This window comes from Dermacentor silvarum, unplaced genomic scaffold (genome assembly GCF_013339745.2).
Source record: "Dermacentor silvarum isolate Dsil-2018 unplaced genomic scaffold, BIME_Dsil_1.4 Seq670, whole genome shotgun sequence".
Classification (NCBI taxonomy): domain Eukaryota; kingdom Metazoa; phylum Arthropoda; class Arachnida; order Ixodida; family Ixodidae; genus Dermacentor; species Dermacentor silvarum.
The window spans coordinates 206-9,913 of NW_023606608.1; the positions used below are offsets into that span (position 1 = coordinate 206).

Below are 9,708 nucleotides of genomic sequence, written 5' to 3' on the forward strand. Positions count from 1 at the left end.
ACCGCATACTGTTCTAACATGCATCGCTATGTACTCGGTTACGTGCGGCCCGATGGCGCATTTTTTGTAGATGTGCTAGCGAAAGCTTCCAAGACCGCCCGTGCAGGCGAACACACGCGTTTTTAAGCCAATGAACAAGGAATTTGTCGCAGAAACAGCGTAGCACGCTGAAGCGCCGCAGCGTTATACAGGGTGTTCATTTTTAAGTTTTAAAGATTTTTCGAAATCGTCTGTGGCAGGTAGCATAATTCTTATCATTGAGCGGGGTTATTCGATGAGGCAGACATTAGTAACACGAGAAATCGAAACCCATATTGAAATAATTAACAAAAATTGACTAATGAACTTCTTAGTTAATTACTTTACGACACATATTGTATCCACTTGGGATGAATTTCCAGAATGACACCAGTTTGGAGATATGCGCCATCAAACACACAATGCACTGTTCCACTTATTTTTTTTACCAAAATGCTATTTTATGCATTGAAGCACGAAAGTAACTGGAACGCCCATGTATTTCGTCCCACACTTTGGGAAATATCTCCAAACTGGCTTCATCCTGGAAATTCATTTCAAGTGGATGCGTCTTGAAAACTCACCGGCTATAATTCGTAAATTGCAATATGAGTCGTAAAGTAATTAACTAAGAAATTCATTAGTCAATTTTTGTTAGTTGAATATGTGTTTGCCCCTTCACTACTTAGTCATACCTCATTCACATTTAAACAATGTACAGCCTGTTGTCAAAGTCTTGTTGGCATGCTTCATCTCTCATCACTGGTGACAATCAAGGATGTTCGCCTTGAGTCTGTTTGCTGCTGTCAACATCATCCATGCACGCATTCTCTTTTCATTCTTTTCCCTAGATTAAAAATAATCTTGCACAGGATGCATGAAGTCAGTGAGATATAGCAAACTTTCAATTTGTTTGATTGAGTTCGGCATGGGCCAAATGTCATTCATGTAGCGACAACCTAGCTAGCTAATACACAGCCACATTTTAAAAAAGGGATAATTGCATAGACTAACATAAACAGGTGCACAGTACCGGTATTTCATCTGAAAGCAAACCAAGATAATCAAGTGACTAAGCTTTGCAATGAGTGCATTGGTCTCGCATGCGAAATGGTTGACACAGTAAGTGGTTTTATATTTGCCTTTCTTAAACAGTAACTGCTTAAACAGGTACGTGAAAATTAAATCAAATGCTGGATCATATGGTGCGCAAGACACAAGTAGCACAGAGCATTTTCCATGCCTGCTGTCACACCAATTCCAACATACTGCAGCTTCTTAAGCAATGAATGCATGTTCATTCTATCAGTGCAACTTGCGCCAACCTCTAATGAAAGAACAGATTGTCTGCATTATAGACAATAGTTCATTAGCACCATGTGCAGGGAAGCACAAGAAAGTAAGGGAATGTTTGTTCCCATTTTGTTACTTTCATAACCAACAGATAGTTTCTTGGGTGGAGCTTTGTTACGAGTGCACAGTATGTTCTGCGTAACTCTGCAATCTGGACGTGTTATATCATCATCCGGTCACTCCATAAGTACTCAAATGCAGATAGCCCCATGAGCACTGTGAAACAGAACACAGAAATTTGTAGTTAAGAAGCCACAATGACTCAGCCTCTACGCAGAGCATAAAATTTTTCCATGAGAAAAAAATGCGTTGTGGCAAATCGGGCACGCATTCACATGTACCGTACTAATCCATATATCATAAGTAATGTTTCACTCGTTCTCGTTTTGCTTGCAGTTGTAAAAACCTTATTGCAGCATTCTCTGTGGAGTAAATTAACCTAACCTAACAAATCACAGCTACTTGTTGACTCTGTTAACATATATTAGCCCCCAGGCTTTCCTGTATTCCTGCACATATGGTGCAATAGCATGGCTATGCCCAATCACCTCGTCCCATTCCTGTGAAATGAACGTGGTGTATGTTTTTACCAAAATGTGCTTGAAAGCGTAACTGTTTACCATTATTTAAACCACTGAAAAGTAAGGATGGATGTTCAGCCTTGCTGGTGTGGCATTTCATAGGTGGTAACCCAGCATGATATTTTCAACCAAACAATAAAGAAATTATATGGTCACGCCATACCTTCAGTACGACTGAGGTGTTGCTTCCCCAAGGAGTCTCACTGCCACCTTCCTCGTTTTGTAAACACTTTGTAAATACAAACTAGCACATGTTATGTAGTCACCTTAAATGCTGTCTGTATGCTTGGTGAAGTGCACCGAGCATTTTCTCACCCTTAAAACCTGGGCTAATGCTGTCTTTTTTATAATAATTATGCAATAACCTTACTCAATGCATTGCTGTGAGAACAATAGCTGGCTTGACAGTAGCACTGCACACATACCCTCATACGACATTGCAGACATACTCTATAGAGGCTGGCCACAATCAGCGTAACTTTGAAAGCCAGCTGAACAGGGTGAGAGTTCATGCGTATCAAATAAATGTATATTCCATTGAGCGGTTATACATCGGTCTGTGATATAACTATGAATTCAGAATACATACGGCAGAAGAACAATACATAAAACAATGCAATCAAGTTCCCTGTGAGAAGCTGCTTTTTGCCACTATTACATGCAGCAAAATGAGACTTCATTAAGCACCACTACGGCTTGGGTGCCTCTTTGTGCATTGTACAAGAAGTAAAGGTGGGCGAACGTAAATGTTTTCAAATACGAATTGAATAAAATAGTATGTGTCAAATCTTCAATAGTCATACAACGACACACGTACCTGTAGTAGCAATATTTATTTCCATATAATTAGGTACCACACCTTAACTAGTGCAAAAAGATAGCTAAATATTGGGGACAAAGGATAAGTTTTAAATGCTGGACTACTAATTGTTGGTAAAAAAATCGAGATAAATAGCCTATTAACAACTTTAGAGCCTGGCTGCAAAGAAGCTTTCCAAGAAAGAATGGCTGCTTAATGGCTAGCTTCCAAAAAAGTGCAATATATTGTTGCCACAGAAAACTTCAAAGTTGCAGAAAAAAAGAAACACTGATGAAGGACCTACGTGTCGTAGACATATAGACATATGTAAAAAAACAGCACAGACTTGTAGCATAAAAGATCAGTCTGCTAGATCAAGAGATGTGTGGTCACCTTTCGCGCGACAAAAAGCCTATGGGAAGGTTTTGTTGCCACTATGACTGAAACATACTTTCGTCAACGTGCTTGCCTTTGGGAGGCTACATACATTTGTTCACATGCAAGTACCTGTCGCGTATTCATTGTTAAAGAAGTTGAATAACGACACGAGAGCCTCCTCTGATCAGGAAAAAATAATAGTTGTGTGGTCATATATACATAACATTTAGAATGTCGAGGTACCCTTTTCCACATTATGCAAGTACTCATGAAAGACAAGACTGCAAGAAACAGGATAACACTAATGCAAAATCCATAACTGATTATGTCAATGAGATTTCCATTTCATGTGGCAAAATATTTCACAGGCCAGATAGGATGCGACATCTATGATTCAGAGATACGTCATTGTATCGGGCCACAAGTATTGTACAACTGATAATTTTGGGAATAAAGAAATAACAAGCATTGATTCCCGGTATGTCACGATGCCACTTATATATAAAAGTTTATTTGACCATACATGTGTACCCCATCTGTAATGAACCGTTGTTTTAAGTTATGACCACTGTCATGTCATTCCTGTACATTAATTGTGGTTTTGCACAATACAGCTAGGAAACTTTTGAGCGACATCGCAGTACTTCTTGTATGTGCACACCGGCTTTCTGTCACAACACCCACACCAGACTAAGGTACCTAAACTGCTTTCATTCCAGAAAACCCCAACCAAGGTTTAGGTTCTTGAGGACACAAGTTACTTGCGTCCTTTGATCTAAGGCTGTATTCTGCATGCAATGAATTTTAGGATATATGCTTTGCAAATCAATGTTAACCTGATAAAAAGGCTGGCGAGCCAAAACTGGCATTCCTGATACTGGTTACTACTGGGGCCAGATTAACCTATGGGCTAAGGGGGCTGGAGCTCCAGGCCAGGGGGCCCTGTGAGAAAAATTTTTCCTTGAATTAAACTTTATTTCTTACGTACAGTACAGAGTAAAACATAATGTGAACAAATACATTGGGATCCCTAGCTCGAGGCTAGCTGCGATCCATAAGAAATCTAGGTAGAGGAAGCAAAGCAATTAATTTAGCGCAGACACATGTACTTAAACTCAGCAACAATATGCACTTTACATTAGAAGTAGTGAATAGAATACAAAGAATCTTCAAAATACAAACAGTATCATTGAACATCTACAAGTAAAGGAAAATGCACCAGAAAAAAGAAAAAGGAAGCGGCGAATGTATTAATAAACATACGAAAGAAGATCACGAAAATGCAGTTTAATTATCTCTGAAAATTGGCTGCATTTCTAACTTCTGTGGGCTGACCGTTCCTCTCGACGACTCCAACACTTCAACTTCTCCGTTTACCACACACATTACAGGCCTTTGGAAGCAGAAAATTTTCTTTTAGTGCACTGTGTGCACAGTGTCCTGATTCGGTAAAGTTGGTAGCTGAGAGTGGGTAGTCAGTAACCATGCTATTATTAACCATTAAAAGAGTTTAAAAATTTAGTAATGAAGTAAACGGTAAAATGGGTACATGTTGAAAGAGCGGTGTCTTGTTAGCATTGTAATGTGAGGCTCACTGTATGAATGGCTCCGAGACGTAACACAGTACCACAGATGGCTGTGGAACAAGCTGAAATAAATTTGCCGAAAGGTTTCTGTATCAAAACAATTTCGGCACTTGAGCAGAATATAACAAGCCTTGCTGAGATTTTAGCAAAGCTTCTCAATGTGAGGTTTACATAGAAATGACTCATCCAATTTGTACAACCCCTTGATGGGCCCCTCAGCAATTTAAGAGGAACATTTACCAGGGTCCTGTGGAAAATTTTAGGTATACTATAAAATTTGTAAAGTGTCTTCCAAGGAGTATTCTACCACAATAATTCTTTAATACGGTACAGTAGCAGCTGAAATAGAGGCAAAGAATGTGTAGTACAAGGAGGTGACCTGCTCTTCGTGTACAGAGGCATTCTTATTTGCTCGACCAGCAACGCAAAGGACTTTTCTCTCTTGCCTACTCCCATATAGAAAACGAGGGTTCACCTCCTTATCTCTATTTTTTTGCGAAACACCTGATGCACCTTTCTTCCATTTTTTTTATTTACATCATGACAATGGCATAATACATCCATGTTATATTGACAAGTCGAACTGCACTGCAATGAGTTTGTTGACATGATTGCATATAATAATTAATGTAAGGAGATGGATCGTTGCGAAGGTGCATGAAGCTAAATATTGTTTCTTCAATTCCGCTCCTTACGTCTCTCATGCTGCCTAGCTTTCTGTTGTCCTTTGGTGCAGGCTACATGGTGAGGTTCACAAAAGGTTCACAGATTTTAGGCCCTTCTCGCATGCCCGTCTTCTGCTGTGAATTACTGTGGCGGTTAGCACTGGTAACATTAGTAGCCACCCTAACGGTGATTATGCAGCAACATGGCACCACCCACACTCTTAAAAAATAGAGAGTCAAAAGAGAGTCACGACTACCTCGACTCTCTTTTTTCAGACGTTGACTACCTTTTCTTCCAAAGGTAGTCACGAAACGAAGTCGGGACTCGCGCATGAAATGGAGGACTCCCATGAAGGGAGTCAGTGATAAGCACCTTATCCAATCAACCAATGTGGATTCATTGGATCACTGAATGAAATAGTTGGTTGACTATACCAAAGAAAGCAACGCAATGCAGGTTAACTATAGGCGCAAAATGTAAAACGCATTTCATGCAGTGCTTCATTACTGAATTATCAACATAGCAAGAAATGCAAATAGTTTTTTTTTAATATTCAGTAAGAAATCACAGAAGCAGGATGGCACAACGCCAACTTCATAGTGAAAACACTGGATGGCATTTATATACAACGCGGTTTACATACATATCTGTTTTGTATTTAAAGATTCCTCAAGGGAAGCAATAAGGGGCGGAAGTACATAAATATTGATTTAACATGCATAGAATAAAAAAAAGAAATGAAAATATAACATGAATATACACTCAATGTCAATGAAAAACAAACTATGAAGTCCACCAAGTTGCACGCGGAACTCATCATTCACTGAAGCTGATGGAGCGTACCGAGTAGAGGTGCATAGCTATTTGTGTCGCCTCCTAGTAAACACGATTAATTCGGGTCGTGTACCAGTGAGCAAAAATAATAATTAGCAATTGAAGGTTGTTTCTCTAATTATCGTTGCAACACATCTTTATTTATGTTTACCACAATGTTGTAAATAAAACAAAATAATATATAAAAAACCAGTCATGGGTCTTATGACCCACTCTAGCCTGCTAAAGCATAGCCTCTGAGAACTGTTTCAAACGCTGCGGTGACGGCGTAAGTAAAATGGGCTTGCAGTACAGAAAAAAAGCACAACCTTCGAGACTCACAATTACTTTCACGGTCGTTTGCGGTTTTGATCCTCGTAGTACAGTGGTTGGCTTATGGCTTTCGCATTTACTTCGACTTTGGATACGCAACTGTGAAAAGCGCGGCAGCGGACCTGAACGTCGCCCCCGAGGGCTCCGATGTCTCTGCGCATGCGTGAGCTGAGAGAAGGTGAGAAAGGAGAACAACTCTCCTTTGCCGGATGTGACGTCACATTGTTGTTTGTTTTTTGCTTTTTGAAATAGTTACTCTCGAACTCAGATATCAGGGCTCGCTCCTCGTTCACGCGCGCATTGTGAGCATTCAAGTTTAGTTTTTTGCACTTGCTTAGAAGCTGAAATTGCGGACATTGCGGGTTGGGCTTGATGACATTTGTTGCTCAGCTGCCGCGACGCATTTGGAGCAAAGGTGAGTGTCGTGCGATTGCCCGTTCTCTAGCTGACACTTGTAAAAACAACCGGTTGCGCATTTGAGCAGTGGCCGATGTGATCTCGAAATTCGAAGGAGCACAAAACGGTTGTCGCAGGTCTCGTAGTGATCGCGGGATAATTTATTCGTTCGTGCCTTCAACAAGTACTATCGCAGTTCCTACACGTTACTCCGATGTAAAACGAACGGCGGAAGCGTTCACGCGCCAGAAAATGCATGCACTCAACTAGCTCTATCGGTGTATGCCGTCGTTTGGTATATATCTCGTGCGTAGGTCTTTCTTCATGACTACGCTATGCGCCTCTTATTTACCCATGCAATACATGGCTGCATTCAATTACCTTGCTCACTGCTTGCGCTGACCGCGGTAGGTGCGTCAGAGGCTCTCATTTGTTGCAGTAAGATAACGAAAGCGTATTTCTTTCACTTACAGCTTCTTAGCAACTCTTTTGAGAGCCGTGGAGTTAAATCGTGCAATGTGTACGTTGTGAGCAAGCTGTTAAACAAACCCGCTTTACTGCTGCTGTCGCTTTTACGGGCACCTTCAAAATTAAACATATATGAGTGTATGAATTCAGCTCACCTTTTCTGTACACGTCCGTTGCTTTCGTTGTTCGTAGTTCATGTGCGTACCTTTGCAACCGTAATCGACATTTTAAAAACAGCAGGAAGGCAGATGATACAAATACTGTGTCTGCCTTACTTGCTGTCTGTGCTGTTTTTATAATATCAAGCAACTCCACACACGCGCTGTTTGAGCAAAACAATCTTGGTTGTTTTTTTTTTTGTTTTTTTTTCTTGTAGGAGGATTAGCTTAATTCTAACTGCGGCAGTGACGTTGTGTATTGTCCTCAGGAACGCTTGCCGTGTGCACATTTGTCTAACTTATTTAACTGTGCTGCTGCTGTCTTTACAGCTTCTGCTTATTTCTTTTGGCCGCACCTTATATTTGTTGTCTTTGTCAACATCTGACCTGTTTCTGCCTTGTTGAAAGCAAGTGGCCACAAGTACTACTTAGTTTGAACCTGGTATGTATATCTGTTTGCTGAGGGAATGCTTCTGCTCCTTTGAAGGTTGCTTTAACTAATAGTGGTTTGAGTCATCATGTATGACACCAGGTAATTATGGTTCTAAAAAGGTAGCAAAGCTTGTCCACAGGTTTAAAGTATGGAGATGCTAAACATTAAAATGTTCCAAGTTGCCACAAAGTATTACATGCATTTAAATTTGCAGTCGCAAAAGACATACTAAAAGTAAATCCACAAAATTTGCTTCGAGGTGTCTTGAGACAATAAATTGTAGAGAAAGAATTCTATTGTGCGTTGCCAATGCTTGTCATGAGCTGTAGCCCATTTTTCTATGCAGCCACTGTTGCTTCGTTGTCTGTTGCCATCACGTGCTTGTTACTAACAAGAAATTGAGCTCCGTGGTTCTCCTGATTTTTGTAGCTCATAAAATGCAAATGTCTCGACATTGGCAGCCTTAGTGCCTCAAGGTAGAACACGAGTGTTCATTGGCCAGTTGCCTGCTTTTAAGATAATGTTGTATTTAATGTCAGGGGTTTAAAGGATACTTCACATCTGCCATCATGGCTGTTCTGCTGCCTAGCACTTCCAAGACAAAGTTTGGTACACATGTGCAACTATCCAAGAAAATGGACATTGGGACATCTGACATAGCTCACTTGGTAGAGCATCGCAAGCGCAAAGCAGAAAATGTGGGTTAAGCTCCAACCGGCAGCAAGTTGTCTCTTAATGCAAAGCATTATCATGATCTATTTTTGAATTTCTTAGTACACCTGCCCAGGTAGCTTCATTAATAATTAGTAATGCTCCTGATGGTGGGTATTGAACACGAGTCTCTAGTGCAGCAGCCCAATTCTTTGCATATTAGGCTACAGATGCATGCATAGCTCGCCAGATTAACCGCACTGGTTCTCTCGTAGCAGCTAATGCTTTCAGATGTTATGTGACACTCGCAGAGTTTGAGATTCACCCATTTCAGCTCATATGCAACATATAAAGCAGGTGTTGTTTTTGGTTTCTCTATGTTGGCCTATTGTGCTTTATATTCGATATGGTGCTGGGCATTACCTCAATCGCAGCTTTGATGCTGTGCCAAAAAAAAAAAAAACATTTGTAAGCAGGTACTCGAGTGACGTGGAAGCTCACTCTCCCTCATTCTCTCTTGCAGGTAGTGCGTCCAGTTTATCGCCGTGCACACGTGTGGGGCATTTCCTTGTTCTTATTCTGCTGATGTGTCGTGTTGTACAGTCTGTTTCACACTTAGGGGAAATCTCGGAGCGCATTGCATCACAATGCGGCGAGCGCTGGAGTCGGGTGCCGGAAGCAGCTCGCACAGGCGCAGACGCTCAAGGCGCGTTATCTTGAACCGCGTCGACAGCTCGACGCAAGATAATGTGCCTTGAGCATCTGCGCCTGCGTGAGCTGCTTCCGGCGCCCGACTCCAGCGCTCGCTGCATCGCGATGCAATGCGCTCCGAGATTTCCCCTAAGTGTGAAACAGACTGTACATAGGAGGAAAGCCGGTGCTCCACAATATGGTTGTCAGTATTGCTGAATACAACACAGTCTTGCTGCCTTGACACGCCACATCATTTGACATCTGGGGGTGAGGTGGCATCTTGCTGTTCCTTGTGGTCAGGCATAGCCAAGACTGGCGGTAGAGTCCGCACACAAAGTTCAAGGTTGAACAATAGAACCAGCACGCCCAATAAATGTTTGTG

General features: G+C 41.3%; 1 long non-coding RNA gene across 1 annotated transcript; it reads left to right on the plus strand.

Moving 5' to 3' along the window:
• The first annotated feature begins 6,827 nt into the window (after nt 1-6,827).
• LOC125941943 (uncharacterized) lies at nt 6,828-9,254 on the plus strand. The gene is made up of 3 exons (XR_007464690.1): nt 6,828-6,942; nt 7,880-7,991; nt 9,157-9,254. It is a non-coding gene; the product is annotated as an uncharacterized LOC125941943 (long non-coding RNA).
• Nucleotides 9,255-9,708: the final 454 nt, after the last annotated feature.